Source organism: Dendrobates tinctorius, unplaced genomic scaffold, assembly GCF_039654945.1.
Source record: "Dendrobates tinctorius isolate UK_male_01 unplaced genomic scaffold, ASM3965494v1 ptg000011l, whole genome shotgun sequence".
Lineage (NCBI taxonomy): Eukaryota > Metazoa > Chordata > Amphibia > Anura > Dendrobatidae > Dendrobates > Dendrobates tinctorius.
Genome location: NW_027361679.1, coordinates 119476171 through 119491809, shown reverse-complemented (window position 1 = coordinate 119491809; position 15639 = coordinate 119476171). Strand labels below are relative to the sequence as shown.

Genomic DNA, 15639 nt, shown 5'->3' with positions numbered 1-15639 from the left:
CCAGTACTGGCCCAGCCTCAAGCTGCTTAGCGGCTGCGATCTGACAAGGGCATGCATATTCAGCTTAGAATGGCCATTGATGGAAGTGTGCCATCTCTGACGTTCTTTTCAAGAAGGATAAACTCGGAAGGGCAAGCTTGGAAAAAAAACGTACAAAATGTCAACAGGACCAGGGATTCCCAGCCAGTCTCCCATGCCGGTACTGGCCCGGCCTCAAGCTGCTTAGCAGCTGCGATCTGACGAGGGCATGCATATTCAGCTTAGAATGGCCGTTGACGGAAGCGTGCCATCTCTGACGTTTTTTTCAAGAAGGATAAACTCGGAAGGGCAAGCTTGGAAAAAAAACGTACAAAATGTCAACAGGACCAGGGATTCCCAGCCAGTCTCCCATGCCGGTACTGGCCCGGCCTCAAGCTGCTTAGCGGCTGCGATCTGACGAGGGCATGCATATTCAGCTTTGAATGGCCGTTGACGGAAGCGTGCCATCTCTGACGTTCTTTTCAAGAAGGATAAACTCGGAAGGGCAAGCTTGGAAATAAAACGTACAAAATGTCAACAGGACCAGGGATTCCCAGCCAGTCTCCCATGCTGGTACTGGCCCGGCCTCAAGCTGCTTAGCGGCTGCGATCTGACGAGGGCATGCATATTCAGCTTAGAATGGCCGTTGACGGAAGCGTGCCATCTCTGACGTTCTTTTCAAGAAGGATAAACTCGGAAGGGCAAGCTTGGAAAAAAAATGTACAAAATGTCAACAGGACCAGGGATTCCCAGCCAGTCTCCTATGCCGGTACTGGCCCGGCTTCAAGCTGCTTAGCGGCTGCGATGTGACGAGGGAATGCATATTCAGCTTAGAATGGCCGTTGACGGACGCGTGCCATCTCTGACGTTCTTTTCAAGAAGGATAAACTCGGAAGGGCAAGCTTGGAAAAAAAACGTACAAAATGTCAACAGGACCAGGGATTCCCAGCCAGTCTCCCATGCCGGTACTGGCCCGGCCTCAAGCTGCTTAGTGGCTGCGATCTGACGAGGGCAGGCATATTCAGCTTAGAATGGCCGTTGACAGAAGCGTGTCATCTCTGACGTTTTTTTCAAGAAGGATAAACTCGGAAGGGCAAGCTTGGAAATAAAACGTACAAAATGTCAACAGGACCAGGGATTCCCAGCCAGTCTCCCATGCCGGTACTGGCCCGGCCTCAAGCTGCTGCGATCTGACAAGGGCATGCATATTCAGCTTAGAATGGCCATTGACGGAAGTGTGCCATCTCTGACGTTCTTTTCAAGAAGGATAAACTCGGAAGGGCAAGCTTGGAAAAAAAACGTACAAAATGTCAACACGACCAGGGATTCCCAGCCAGTCTCCCATGCCAGTACTGGCCCAGCCTCAAGCTGCTTAGCGGCTGCGATCTGACAAGGGCATGCATATTCAGCTTAGAATGGCCATTGACGGAAGTGTGCCATCTCTGACGTTCTTTTCAAGAAGGATAAACTCGGAAGGGCAAGCTTGGAAATAAAACGTACAAAATGTCAACAGGACCAGGGATTCCCAGCCAGTCTCCCATGCCGGTACTGGCCCGGCCTCAAGCTGCTTAGCGGCTGCAATCTGACGAGGGCATGCATATTCAACTTAGAATGGCCGTTGACAGAAGCGTGCCATCTCTGACGTTTTTTTCAAGAAGGATAAACTCGGAAGGGCAAGCTTGGAAATAAAACATACAAAATGTTAACAGGACCAGGGATTCCCAGCCAGTCTCCCATGCCGGTACTGGCCCGGCCTCAAGCTGCTTAGCAGCTGCAATCTGACAAGGGCATGCATATTCAGCTTAGAATGGCCGTTGACAGAAGCGTGCCATCTCTGACGTTCTTTTCAAGAAGGATAAACTCGGAAGGGCAAGCTTGGAAATAAAACGTACAAAATGTCAACAGGACCAGGGATTCCCAGCCAGTCTCCCATGCCGGTACTGGCCCGGCCTCAAGCTGCTGCGATGTGACGAGGGCATGCATATTCAGCTTAGAATGGCCGTTGACGGAAGCGTGCCATCTCTGACGTTCTTTTCAAGAAGGATAAACTCGGAAGGGCAAGCTTGGAAAAAAAACATACAAAATGTCAACAGGACCAGGGATTCCCAGCCAGTCTCCCATGCCGGTACTGGCCCGGCCTCAAGCTGCTTAGCGGCTGCGATCTGACGAGGGCATGCATATTCAGCTTAGAATGGCCGTTGACGGAAGCGTGCCATCTCTGACGTTCTTTTCAAGAAGGATAAACTCGGAAGGGCAAGCTTGGAAATAAAACGTACAAAATGTCAACAGGACCAGGGATTCCCAGCCAGTCTCCCATGCTGGTACTGGCCCGGCCTCAAGCTGCTTAGCGGCTGCGATCTGACGAGGGCATGCATATTCAGCTTAGAATGGCCGTTGACGGAAGCATGCCATCTCTGACGTTCTTTTCAAGAAGGATAAACTCGGAAGGGCAAGCTTGGAAAAAAAATGTACAAAATGTCAACAGGACCAGGGATTCCCAGCCAGTCTCCTATGCCGGTACTGGCCCGGCCTCAAGCTGCTTAGCGGCTGCGATGTGACGAGGGAATGCATATTCAGCTTAGAATGGCCGTTGACGGACGCGTGCCATCTCTGACGTTCTTTTCAAGAAGGATAAACTCGGAAGGGCAAGCTTGGAAAAAAAACGTACAAAATGTCAACAGGACCAGGGATTCCCAGCCAGTCTCCCATGCCGGTACTGGCCCGGCCTCAAGCTGCTTAGTGGCTGCGATCTGACGAGGGCAGGCATATTCAGCTTAGAATGGCCGTTGACAGAAGCGTGCCATCTCTGACGTTTTTTTCAAGAAGGATAAACTCGGAAGGGCAAGCTTGGAAAAAAAACGTACAAAATGTCAACAGGACCAGGGATTCCCAGCCAGTCTCCCATGCCGGTACTGGCCCGGCCTCCGGCTGCTTAGCAGCTGCGATCTGATGAGGGCATGCATATTCAGCTTAGAAGGGCCATTGACGGAAGTGTGCCATCTCTGACGTTCTTTTCAAGAAGGATAAACTCGGAAGGGCAAGCTTGGAAATAAAACGTACAAAATGTCAACAAGACCAGGGATTCCCAGCCAGTCTCCCATGCCAGTACTGGCCCGGCCTCAAGCTGCTTAGCAGCTGCGATCTGACGAGGGCATGCATATTCAGCTTAGAATGGCCGTTGACGGAAGTGTGCCATCTCTGACGTTTTTTTCAAGAAGGATAAACTCGGAAGGGCAAGCTTGGAAATAAAACGTACAAAATGTTAACAGGACCAGGGATTCCCAGCCTGTCTCCCATGCCGGTACTGGCCCGGCCTCAGGCTGCTTAGCAGCTGCGATCTGACGAGGGCATGCATATTTAGCTTAGAATGGCCATTGACGGAAGTGTGCAATCTCTGACGTTCTTTTCAAGAAGGATAAACTCGGAAGGGCAAGCTTGGAAATAAAACGTACAAATTGTCAACAGGACCAGGGATTCCGAGCCAGTCTCCCATGCCGGTACTGGCCCGGCCTCAAGCTGCTGCGATCTGACAAGGGCATGCATATTCAGCTTAGAATGGCCATTGACGGAAGTGTGCCATCTCTGACGTTCTTTTCAAGAAGGATAAACTCGGAAGGGCAAGCTTGGAAAAAAAACGTACAAAATGTCAACACGACCAGGGATTCCCAGCCAGTCTCCCATGCCAGTACTGGCCCAGCCTCAAGCTGCTTAGCGGCTGCGATCTGACAAGGGCATGCATATTCAGCTTAGAATGGCCATTGACGGAAGTGTGCCATCTCTGACGTTCTTTTCAAGAAGGATAAACTCGGAAGGGCAAGCTTGGAAAAAAAACGTACAAAATGTCAACAGGACCAGGGATTCCCAGCCAGTCTCCCATGCCGGTACTGGCCCGGCCTCAAGCTGCTTAGCGGCTGCGATCTGACGAGGGAATGCATATTCAGCTTAGAATGGCCGTTGACGGAAGCGTGCCATCTCTGACGTTCTTTTCAAGAAGGATAAACTCGGAAGGGCAAGCTTGGAAATAAAACGTACAAAATGACAACAGGACCAGGGATTCCCAGCCAGTCTCCCATGCTGGTACTGGCCCGGCCTCAAGCTGCTTAGCGGCTGCGATCTGACGAGGGCATGCATATTCATCTTAGAATGGCCGTTGACGGAAGCGTGCCATCTCTGACGTTCTTTTCAAGAAGGATAAACTCGGAAGGGCAAGCTTGGAAAAAAAATGTACAAAATGTCAACAGGACCAGGGATTCCCAGCCAGTCTCCTATGCCGGTACTGGCCCGGCTTCAAGCTGCTTAGCGGCTGCGATCTGACGAGGGCATGCATATTCAGCTTAGAATGGCCGTTGACGGAAGCGTGCCATCTCTGACGTTCTTTTCAAGAAGGATAAACTCGGAAGGGCAAGCTTGGAAATAAAACGTACAAAATGTCAACAGGACCAGGGATTCCCAGCCAGTCTCCCATGCTGGTACTGGCCCGGCCTCAAGCTGCTTAGCGGCTGCGATCTGACGAGGGCATGCATATTCAGCTTAGAATGGCCGTTGACGGAAGCGTGCCATCTCTGACGTTCTTTTCAAGAAGGATAAACTCGGAAGGGCAAGCTTGGAAAAAAAATGTACAAAATGTCAACAGGACCAGGGATTCCCAGCCAGTCTCCTATGCCGGTACTGGCCCGGCCTCAAGTTGCTTAGCGGCTGCGATGTGACGAGGGAATGCATATTCAGCTTAGAATGGCCGTTGACGGACGCGTGCCATCTCTGACGTTCTTTTCAAGAAGGATAAACTCGGAAGGGCAAGCTTGGAAAAAAAACGTACAAAATGTCAACAGGACCAGTGATTCCCAGCCAGTCTCCCATGCCGGTACTGGCCCGGCCTCAAGCTGCTTAGTGGCTGCGATCTGACGAGGGCAGGCATATTCAGCTTAGAATGGCCGTTGACAGAAGCGTGCCATCTCTGACGTTTTTTTCAAGAAGGATAAACTCGGAAGGGCAAGCTTGGAAAAAAAACGTACAAAATGTCAACAGGACCAGGGATTCCCAGCCAGTCTCCCATGCCGGTACTGGCCCGGCCTCCGGCTGCTTAGCAGCTGCGATCTGATGAGGGCATGCATATTCAGCTTAGAAGGGCCATTGACGGAAGTGTGCCATCTCTGACGTTCTTTTCAAGAAGGATAAACTCGGAAGGGCAAGCTTGGAAATAAAACGTACAAAATGTCAACAGGACCAGGGATTCCCAGACAGTCTCCCATGCCGGTACTGGCCCGGCCTCAAGCTGCTTAGCAGCTGCGATCTGACGAGGGCATGCATATTCAGCTTAGAATGGCCGTTGACGGAAGTGTGCCATCTCTGACGTTTTTTTCAAGAAGGATAAACTCGGAAGGGCAAGCTTGGAAATAAAACGTACAAAATGTTAACAGGACCAGGGATTCCCAGCCAGTCTCCCATGCCGGTACTGGCCCGGCCTCAGGCTGCTTAGCAGCTGCGATCTGACGAGGGCATGCATATTTAGCTTAGAATGGCCATTGACGGAAGTGTGCAATCTCTGACGTTCTTTTCAAGAAGGATAAACTCGGAAGGGCAAGCTTGGAAATAAAACGTACAAAATGTCAACAGGACCAGGGATTCCCAGCCAGTCTCCCATGCCGGTACTGGCCCGGCCTCAAGCTGCTGCGATCTGACAAGGGCATGCATATTCAGCTTAGAATGGCCATTGACGGAAGTGTGCCATCTCTGACGTTCTTTTCAAGAAGGATAAACTCGGAAGGGCAAGCTTGGAAAAAAAACGTACAAAATGTCAACACGACCAGGGATTCCCAGCCAGTCTCCCATGCCAGTACTGGCCCAGCCTCAAGCTGCTTAGCGGCTGCGATCTGACAAGGGCATGCATATTCAGCTTAGAATGGCCATTGACGGAAGTGTGCCATCTCTGACGTTCTTTTCAAGAAGGATAAACTCGGAAGGTCAAGCTTGGAAAAAAAACGTACAAAATGTCAACAGGACCAGGGATTCCCAGCCAGTCTCCCATGCCGGTACTGGCCCGGCCTCAAGCTGCTTAGCAGCTGCGATCTGACGAGGGCATGCATATTCAGCTTAGAATGGCCGTTGACGGAAGCGTGCCATCTCTGACGTTTTTTTCAAGAAGGATAAACTCGGAAGGGCAAGCTTGGAAAAAAAACGTACAAAATGTCAACAGGACCAGGGATTCCCAGCCAGTCTCCCATGCCGGTACTGGCCCGGCCTCAAGCTGCTTAGCGGCTGCGATCTGACGAGGGCATGCATATTCAGCTTAGAATGGCCGTGGACGGAAGCGTGCCATCTCTGACGTTCTTTTCAAGAAGGATAAACTCGGAAGGGCAAGCTTGGAAATAAAACGTACAAAATGTCAACAGGACCAGGGATTCCCAGCCAGTCTCCCATGCTGGTACTGGCCCGGCCTCAAGCTGCTTAGCGGCTGCGATCTGACGAGGGCATGCATATTCATCTTAGAATGGCCGTTGACGGAAGCGTGCCATCTCTGACGTTCTTTTCAAGAAGGATAAACTCGGAAGGGCAAGCTTGGAAAAAAAATGTACAAAATGTCAACAGGACCAGGGATTCCCAGCCAGTCTCCTATGCCGGTACTGGCCCGGCTTCAAGCTGCTTAGCGGCTGCGATGTGACGAGGGAATGCATATTCAGCTTAGAATGGCCGTTGACGGACGCGTGCCATCTCTGACGTTCTTTTCAAGAAGGATAAACTCGGAAGGGCAAGCTTGGAAAAAAAACGTACAAAATGTCAACAGGACCAGGGATTCCCAGCCAGTCTCCCATGCCGGTACTGGCCCGGCCTCAAGCTGCTTAGTGGCTGCGATCTGACGAGGGCAGGCATATTCAGCTTAGAATGGCCGTTGACAGAAGCGTGCCATCTCTGACGTTTTTTTCAAGAAGGATAAACTCGGAAGGGCAAGCTTGGAAAAAAAACGTACAAAATGTCAACAGGACCAGGGATTCCCAGCCAGTCTCCCATGCCGGTACTGGCCCGGCCTCCGTCTGCTTAGCGGCTGCGATCTGATGAGGGCATGCATATTCAGCTTAGAAGGGCCATTGAAGGAAGTGTGCCATCTCTGACGTTCTTTTCAAGAAGGATAAACTCGGAAGGGCAAGCTTGGAAATAAAACGTACAAAATGTCAACAGGACCAGGGATTCCCAGCCAGTCTCCCATGCTGGTACTGGCCCGGCCTCAAGCTGCTGCGATCTGACGAGGGCATGCATATTCAGCTTAGAATGGCCGTTGACGGAAGCGTGCCATCTCTGACGTTCTTTTCAAGAAGGATAAACTCGGAAGGGCAAGCTTGGAAAAAAAACGTACAAAATGTCAACAGGACCAGGGATTCCCAGCCAGTCTCCCATGCCGGCACTGGCCCGGCCTCAAGCTGCTTAGCAGCTGCGATCTGACGAGGGCATGCATATTCAGCTTAGAATGGCCGTTGACGGAAGCGTGCCATCTCTGACGTTTTTTTCAAGAAGGATAAACTCGGAAGGGCAAGCTTGGAAAAAAAACGTACAAAATGTCAACAGGACCAGGGATTCCCAGCCAGTCTCCCATGCCGGTACTGGCCCAGCCTCAAGCTGCTTAGCGGCTGCGATCTGACGAGGGCATGCATATTCAGCTTAGAATGGCCGTTGACGGAAGCGTGCCATCTCTGACGTTTTTTTCAAGAAGGATAAACTCGGAAGGGCAAGCTTGGAAATAAAACGTACAAAATGTCAACAGGACCAGGGATTCCCAGCCAGTCTCCCATGCCGGTACTGGCCCGGCCTCAAGCTGCTGCGATCTGACGAGGGCATGCATATTCAGCTTAGAATGGCCGTTGACGGAAGCGTGCCATCTCTGACGTTCTTTTCAAGAAGGATAAACTCGGAAGGGCAAGCTTGGAAAAAAAACATTCAAAATGTCAACAGGACCAGGGATTCCCAGCCAGTCTCCCATGCCGGTACTGGCCCGGCCTCAAGCTGCTTAGCGGCTGCGTTCTGACGAGGGCATGCATATTCAGCTTAGAATGGCCGTTGACAGAAGCGTGCCATCTCTGACGTTCTTTTCAAGAAGGATAAACTCGGAAGGGCAAGCTTGGAAATAAAACGTACATAATGTCAACAGGACCAGGGATTCCCAGCCAGTCTCCCATGCCGGTACTGGCCCGGCCTCAAGCTGCTTAGCGGCTGCGATCTGACGAGGGCATGCATAATCAGCTTAGAATGGCCGTTGACGGAAGCGTGCCATCTCTGATGTTTTTTTCAAGAAGAATAAACTCGGAAGGGCAAGCTTGGAAAAAAACGTACAAAATGTCAACAGGACCAGGGATTCCCAGCCAGTCTCCCATGCCAGTACTGGCCCGGCCTCAAGCTGCTTAGCGGCTGCGATCTGACGAGGGCAGGCATATTCAGCTTAGAATGGCCGTTGACGGAAGCGTGCCATCTCTGACGTTTTTTTCAAGAAGGATAAACTCGGAAGGGCAAGCTTGGAAAAAAAACGTACAAAATGTCAACAGGACCAGGGATTCCCAGCCAGTCTTCCATGCCGGTACTGGCCCGGCCTCAGGCTGCTTAGCAGCTGCGATCTGACGAGGGCATGCATATTTAGCTTAGAATGGCCATTGACGGAAGTGTGCAATCTCTGACGTTCTTTTCAAGAAGGATAAACTCGGAAGGGCAAGCTTGGAAATAAAACGTACAAAATGTCAACAGGACCAGGGATTCCCAGCCAGTCTCCCATGCCGGTACTGGCCCGGCCTCAAGCTGCTGCGATCTGACAAGGGCATGCATATTCAGCTAAGAATGGCCATTGACGGAAGTGTGCCATCTCTGACGTTCTTTTCAAGAAGGATAAACTCGGAAGGGCAAGCTTGGAAAAAAAACGTACAAAATGTCAACACGACCAGGGATTCCCAGCCAGTCTCCCATGCCAGTACTGGCCCAGCCTCAAGCTGCTTAGCGGCTGCAATCTGACAAGGGCATGCATATTCAGCTTAGAATGGCCATTGACGGAAGTGTGCCATCTCTGACGTTCTTTTCAAGAAGGATAAACTCGGAAGGGCAAGCTTGGAAATAAAACGTACAAAATGTCAACAGGACCAGGGATTCCCAGCCAGTCTCCCATGCCAGTACTGGCCCGGCCTCAAGCTGCTTAGCGGCTGCAATCTGACGAGGGCATGCATATTCAGCTTAGAATGACCGTTGACAGAAGCGTGCCATCTCTGACGTTTTTTTCAAGAAGGATAAACTCGGAAGGGCAAGCTTGGAAATAAAACATACAAAATGTTAACAGGACCAGGGATTCCCAGCCAGTCTCCCATGCCGGTACTGGCCCGGCCTCAAGCTGCTTAGCAGCTGCAATCTGACAAGGGCATGCATATTCAGCTTAGAATGGCCGTTGACAGGAGCGTGCCATCTCTGACGTTCTTTTCAAGAAGGATAAACTCGGAAGGGCAAGCTTGGAAATAAAACGTACAAAATGTCAACAGGACCAGGGATTCCCAGCCAGTCTCCCACGCCGGTACTGGCCCGGCCTCAAGCTGCTGCGATGTGACGAGGGCATGCATATTCAGCTTAGAATGGCCGTTGACGGAAGCGTGCCATCTCTGACGTTCTTTTCAAGAAGGATAAACTCGGAAGGGCAAGCTTGGAAAAAAAACATACAAAATGTCAACAAGACCAGGGATTCCCAGCCAGTCTCCCATGCCGGTACTGGCCCGGCCTCAGGCTGCTTAGCAGCTGCGATCTGACGAGGGCATGCATATTTAGCTTAGAATGGCCATTGACGGAAGTGTGCAATCTCTGACGTTCTTTTCAAGAAGGATAAACTCGGAAGGGCAAGCTTGGAAATAAAACGTACAAAATGTCAACAGGACCAGGGATTCCCAGCCAGTCTCCCATGCCGGTACTGGCCCGGCCTCAAGCTGCTGCGATCTGACAAGGGAATGCATATTCAGCTTAGAATGGCCATTGACGGAAGTGTGCCATCTCTGACGTTCTTTTCAAGAAGGATAAACTCGGAAGGGCAAGCTTGGAAAAAAAACGTACAAAATGTCAACACGACCAGGGATTCCCAGCCAGTCTCCCATGCCAGTACTGGCCCAGCCTCAAGCTGCTTAGCGGCTGCGATCTGACAAGGGCATGCATATTCAGCTTAGAATGGCCATTGACGGAAGTGTGCCATCTCTGACGTTCTTTTCAAGAAGGATAAACTCGGAAGGGCAAGCTTGGAAAAAAAACGTACAAAATGTCAACAGGACCAGGGATTCCCAGCCAGTCTCCCATGCCGGTACTGGCCCGGCCTCAAGCTGCTTAGCAGCTGCGATCTGACGAGGGCATGCATATTCAGCTTAGAATGGCCGTTGACGGAAGCGTGCCATCTCTGACGTTTTTTTCAAGAAGGATAAACTCGGAAGGGCAAGCTTGGAAAAAAAACGTACAAAATGTCAACAGGACCAGGGATTCCCAGCCAGTCTCCCATGCCGGTACTGGCCCGGCCTCAAGCTGCTTAGCGGCTGCGATCTGACGAGGGCATGCATATTCAGCTTAGAATGGCCGTTGACAGAAGCGTGCCATCTCTGACGTTCTTTTCAAGAAGGATAAACTCGGAAGGGCAAGCTTGGAAATAAAACGTACAAAATGTCAACAGGACCAGGGATTCCCAGCCAGTCTCCCATGCCGGTACTGGCCCGGCCTCAAGCTGCTTAGCGGCTGCGATCTGACGAGGGCATGCATATTCAGCTTAGAATGGCCGTTGACGGAAGCGTGCCATCTCTGACGTTTTTTTCAAGAAGAATAAACTCGGAAGGGCAAGCTTGGAAAAAAACGTACAAAATGTCAACAGGACCAGGGATTCCCAGCCAGTCTCCCATGCCAGTACTGGCCCGGCCTCAAGCTGCTTAGCGGCTGCGATCTGACGAGGGAAGGCATATTCAGCTTAGAATGGCCGTTGACGGAAGCGTGCCATCTCTGACGTTTTTTTCAAGAAGGGTAAACTCGGAAGGGCAAGCTTGGAAAAAAAACGTACAAAATGTCAACAGGACCAGGGATTCCCAGCCAGTCTTCCATGCCGGTACTGGCCCGGCCTCAGGCTGCTTAGCAGCTGCGATCTGACGAGGGCATGCATATTTAGCTTAGAATGGCCATTGACGGAAGTGTGCAATCTCTGACGTTCTTTTCAAGAAGGATAAACTCGGAAGGGCAAGCTTGGAAATAAAACGTACAAAATGTCAACAGGACCAGGGATTCCCAGCCAGTCTCCCATGCCGGTACTGGCCCGGCCTCAAGCTGCTGCGATCTGACAAGGGCATGCATATTCAGCTTAGAATGGCCATTGACGGAAGTGTGCCATCTCTGACGTTCTTTTCAAGAAGGATAAACTCGGAAGGGCAAGCTTGGAAAAAAAACGTACAAAATGTCAACACGACCAGGGATTCCCAGCCAGTCTCCCATGCCAGTACTGGCCCAGCCTCAAGCTGCTTAGCGGCTGCAATCTGACAAGGGCATGCATATTCAGCTTAGAATGGCCATTGACGGAAGTGTGCCATCTCTGACGTTCTTTTCAAGAAGGATAAACTCGGAAGGGCAAGCTTGGAAATAAAACGTACAAAATGTCAACAGGACCAGGGATTCCCAGCCAGTCTCCCATGCCGGTACTGGCCCGGCCTCAAGCTGCTTAGCGGCTGCAATCTGACGAGGGCATGCATATTCAGCTTAGAATGGCCGTTGACAGAAGCGTGCCATCTCTGACGTTTTTTTCAAGAAGGATAAACTCGGAAGGGCAAGCTTGGAAATAAAACATACAAAATGTTAACAGGACCAGGGATTCCCAGCCAGTCTCCCATGCCGGTACTGGCCCGGCCTCAAGCTGCTTAGCAGCTGCAATCTGACAAGGGCATGCATATTCAGCTTAGAATGGCCGTTGACAGGAGCGTGCCATCTCTGACGTTCTTTTCAAGAAGGATAAACTCGGAAGGGCAAGCTTGGAAATAAAACGTACAAAATGTCAACAGGACCAGGGATTCCCAGCCAGTCTCCCATGCCGGTACTGGCCCGGCCTCAAGCTGCTGCGATGTGACGAGGGCATGCATATTCAGCTTAGAATGGCCGTTGACGGAAGCGTGCCATCTCTGACGTTCTTTTCAAGAAGGATAAACTCGGAAGGGCAAGCTTGGAAAAAAAACATACAAAATGTCAACAGGACCAGGGATTCCCAGCCAGTCTCCCATGCCGGTACTGGCCCGGCCTCAGGCTGCTTAGCAGCTGCGATCTGACGAGGGCATGCATATTTAGCTTAGAATGGCCATTGACGGAAGTGTGCAATCTCTGACGTTCTTTTCAAGAAGGATAAACTCGGAAGGGCAAGCTTGGAAATAAAACGTACAAAATGTCAACAGGACCAGGGATTCCCAGCCAGTCTCCCATGCCGGTACTGGCCCGGCCTCAAGCTGCTGCGATCTGACAAGGGCATGCATATTCAGCTTAGAATGGCCATTGACGGAAGTGTGCCATCTCTGACGTTCTTTTCAAGAAGGATAAACTCGGAAGGGCAAGCTTGGAAAAAAAACGTACAAAATGTCAACACGACCAGGGATTCCCAGCCAGTCTCCCATGCCAGTACTGGCCCAGCCTCAAGCTGCTTAGCGGCTGCGATCTGACAAGGGCATGCATATTCAGCTTAGAATGGCCATTGACGGAAGTGTGCCATCTCTGACGTTTTTTTCAAGAAGGATAAACTCGGAAGGGCAAGCTTGGAAAAAAAACGTACAAAATGTCAACAGGACCAGGGATTCCCAGCCAGTCTCCCATGCCGGTACTGGCCCGGCCTCAAGCTGCTTAGCGGCTGCGATCTGACGAGGGCATGCATATTCAGCTTAGAATGGCCGTTGACGGAAGCGTGCCATCTCTGACGTTCTTTTCAAGAAGGATAAACTCGGAAGGGCAAGCTTGGAAATAAAACGTACAAAATGTCAACAGGACCAGGGATTCCCAGCCAGTCTCCTATGCCGGTACTGGCCCGGCTTCAAGCTGCTTAGCGGCTGCGATGTGACGAGGGAATGCATATTCAGCTTAGAATGGCCGTTGACGGACGCGTGCCATCTCTGACGTTCTTTTCAAGAAGGATAAACTCGGAAGGGCAAGCTTGGAAAAAAAACGTACAAAATGTCAACAGGACCAGGGATTCCCAGCCAGTCTCCCATGCCGGTACTGGCCCGGCCTCAAGCTGCTTAGTGGCTGCGATCTGACGAGGGCAGGCATATTCAGCTTAGAATGGCCGTTGACAGAAGCGTGCCATCTCTGACGTTTTTTTCAAGAAGGATAAACTCGGAAGGGCAAGCTTGGAAAAAAAACGTACAAAATGTCAACAGGACCAGGGATTCCCAGCCAGTCTCCCATGCCGGTATTGGCCCGGCCTCCGGCTGCTTAGCGGCTGCGATCTGATGAGGGAATGCATATTCAGCTTAGAAGGGCCATTGACGGAAGTGTGCCATCTCTGACGTTCTTTTCAAGAAGGATAAACTCGGAAGGGCAAGCTTGGAAATAAAACGTACAAAATGTCAACAGGACCAGGGATTCCCAGCCAGTCTCCCATGCTGGTACTGGCCCGGCCTCAAGCTGCTGCGATCTGACGAGGGCATGCATATTCAGCTTAGAATGGCCGTTGACGGAAGCGTGCCATCTCTGACGTTCTTTTCAAGAAGGATAAACTCGGAAGGGCAAGCTTGGAAAAAAAACGTACAAAATGTCAACAGGACCAGGGATTCCCAGCCAGTCTCCCATGCCGGCACTGGCCCGGCCTCAAGCTGCTTAGCAGCTGCGATCTGACGAGGGCATGCATATTCAGCTTAGAATGGCCGTTGACGGAAGCGTGCCATCTCTGACGTTTTTTTCAAGAAGGATAAACTCGGAAGGGCAAGCTTGGAAATAAAACGTACAAAATGTCAACAGGACCAGGGATTCCCAGCCAGTCTCCCATGCCGGTACTGGCCCGGCCTCAAGCTGCTGCGATCTGACGAGGGCATGCATATTCAGCTTAGAATGGCCGTTGACGGAAGCGTGCCATCTCTGACGTTCTTTTCAAGAAGGATAAACTCGGAAGGGCAAGCTTGGAAAAAAAACATTCAAAATGTCAACAGGACCAGGGATTCCCAGCCAGTCTCCCATGCCGGTACTGGCCCGGCCTCAACCTGCTTAGCGGCTGCGATCTGACGAGGGCATGCATATTCAGCTTAGAATGGCCGTTGACAGAAGCGTGCCATCTCTGACGTTCTTTTCAAGAAGGATAAACTCGGAAGGGCAAGCTTGGAAATAAAACGTACAAAATGTAAACAGGACCAGGGATTCCCAGCCAGTCTCCCATGCCGGTACTGGCCCGGCCTCAAGCTGCTTAGCGGCTGCGATCTGACGAGGGCATGCATATTCAGCTTAGAATGGCCGTTGACGGAAGCGTGCCATCTCTGACGTTTTTTTCAAGAAGAATAAACTCGGAAGGGCAAGCTTGGAAAAAAACGTACAAAATGTCAACAGGACCAGGGATTCCCAGCCAGTCTCCCATGCCAGTACTGGCCCGGCCTCAAGCTGCTTAGCGGCTGCGATCTGACGAGGGCAGGCATATTCAGCTTAGAATGGCCGTTGACGGAAGCGTGCCATCTCTGACGTTTTTTTCAAGAAGGATAAACTCGGTAGGGCAAGCTTGGAAAAAAAACGTACAAAATGTCAACAGGACCAGGGATTCCCAGCCAGTCTTCCATGCCGGTACTGGCCCGGCCTCAGGCTGCTTAGCAGCTGCGATCTGACGAGGGCATGCATATTTAGCTTAGAATGGCCATTGACGGAAGTGTACAATCTCTGACGTTCTTTTCAAGAAGGATAAACTCGGAAGGGCAAGCTTGGAAATAAAACGTACAAAATGTCAACAGGACCAGGGATTCCCAGCCAGTCTCCCATGCCGGTACTGGCCCGGCCTCAAGCTGCTTAGCGGCTGCAATCTGACGAGGGCATGCATATTCAGCTTAGAATGGCCGTTGACAGAAGCGTGCCATCTCTGACGTTTTTTTCAAGAAGGATAAACTCGGAAGGGCAAGCTTGGAAATAAAACATACAAAATGTTAACAGGACCAGGGATTCCCAGCCAGTCTCCCATGCCGGTACTGGCCCGGCCTCAAGCTGCTTAGCAGCTGCAATCTGACAAGGGCATGCATATTCAGCTTAGAATGGCCGTTGACAGGAGTGTGCCATCTCTGACGTTCTTTTCAAGAAGGATAAACTCGGAAGGGCAAGCTTGGAAATAAAACGTACAAAATGTCAACAGGACCAGGGATTCCCAGCCAGTCTCCCATGCCGGTACTGGCCCGGCCTCAAGCTGCTGCGATGTGACGAGGGCATGCATATTCAGCTTAGAATGGCCGTTGACGGAAGCGTGCCATCTCTGACGTTCTTTTCAAGAAGGATAAACTCGGAAGGGCAAGCTTGGAAAAAAAACGTACAAAATGTCAACAGGACCAGGGATTCCCAGCCAGTCTCCCATGCCGGTACTGGCCCGGCCTCAAGCTGCTTAGCGGCTGCGATCTGACGAGGGCATGCATATTCAGCTTAGAATGGCCGTTGACG

At 51.1% G+C, this 15639-nt stretch overlaps 20 pseudogenes; all 20 read right to left on the bottom strand.

The window, feature by feature from the left end:
• Positions 1-158: 158 nt before the first annotated feature.
• LOC141056059 (5S ribosomal RNA) lies at positions 159-277 on the bottom strand (annotated as a pseudogene).
• Positions 278-550: 273 nt separating this feature from the next.
• LOC141051494 (5S ribosomal RNA) lies at positions 551-669 on the bottom strand (annotated as a pseudogene).
• A 273-nt stretch (positions 670-942) lies between these two features.
• LOC141057476 (5S ribosomal RNA) lies at positions 943-1061 on the bottom strand (annotated as a pseudogene).
• A 1041-nt stretch (positions 1062-2102) lies between these two features.
• Positions 2103-2221, bottom strand: LOC141053840 (5S ribosomal RNA; annotated as a pseudogene).
• Positions 2222-2298: 77 nt separating this feature from the next.
• On the bottom strand, positions 2299-2417 carry LOC141051488 (5S ribosomal RNA; annotated as a pseudogene).
• Positions 2418-2690: 273 nt separating this feature from the next.
• LOC141057465 (5S ribosomal RNA) lies at positions 2691-2809 on the bottom strand (annotated as a pseudogene).
• A 1637-nt stretch (positions 2810-4446) lies between these two features.
• Positions 4447-4565, bottom strand: LOC141051480 (5S ribosomal RNA; annotated as a pseudogene).
• A 273-nt stretch (positions 4566-4838) lies between these two features.
• On the bottom strand, positions 4839-4957 carry LOC141058934 (5S ribosomal RNA; annotated as a pseudogene).
• Positions 4958-5230: 273 nt separating this feature from the next.
• On the bottom strand, positions 5231-5349 carry LOC141059196 (5S ribosomal RNA; annotated as a pseudogene).
• Positions 5350-6006: 657 nt separating this feature from the next.
• LOC141056052 (5S ribosomal RNA) lies at positions 6007-6125 on the bottom strand (annotated as a pseudogene).
• A 665-nt stretch (positions 6126-6790) lies between these two features.
• On the bottom strand, positions 6791-6909 carry LOC141057454 (5S ribosomal RNA; annotated as a pseudogene).
• Positions 6910-7950: 1041 nt separating this feature from the next.
• LOC141059099 (5S ribosomal RNA) lies at positions 7951-8069 on the bottom strand (annotated as a pseudogene).
• Positions 8070-8341: 272 nt separating this feature from the next.
• Positions 8342-8460, bottom strand: LOC141053963 (5S ribosomal RNA; annotated as a pseudogene).
• Positions 8461-10277: 1817 nt separating this feature from the next.
• LOC141056048 (5S ribosomal RNA) lies at positions 10278-10396 on the bottom strand (annotated as a pseudogene).
• Positions 10397-10473: 77 nt separating this feature from the next.
• On the bottom strand, positions 10474-10592 carry LOC141053837 (5S ribosomal RNA; annotated as a pseudogene).
• A 77-nt stretch (positions 10593-10669) lies between these two features.
• On the bottom strand, positions 10670-10788 carry LOC141053833 (5S ribosomal RNA; annotated as a pseudogene).
• Positions 10789-12800: 2012 nt separating this feature from the next.
• LOC141053828 (5S ribosomal RNA) lies at positions 12801-12919 on the bottom strand (annotated as a pseudogene).
• A 273-nt stretch (positions 12920-13192) lies between these two features.
• Positions 13193-13311, bottom strand: LOC141057443 (5S ribosomal RNA; annotated as a pseudogene).
• Positions 13312-14547: 1236 nt separating this feature from the next.
• LOC141053895 (5S ribosomal RNA) lies at positions 14548-14666 on the bottom strand (annotated as a pseudogene).
• An 853-nt stretch (positions 14667-15519) lies between these two features.
• LOC141053825 (5S ribosomal RNA) lies at positions 15520-15638 on the bottom strand (annotated as a pseudogene).
• Position 15639: the final 1 nt, after the last annotated feature.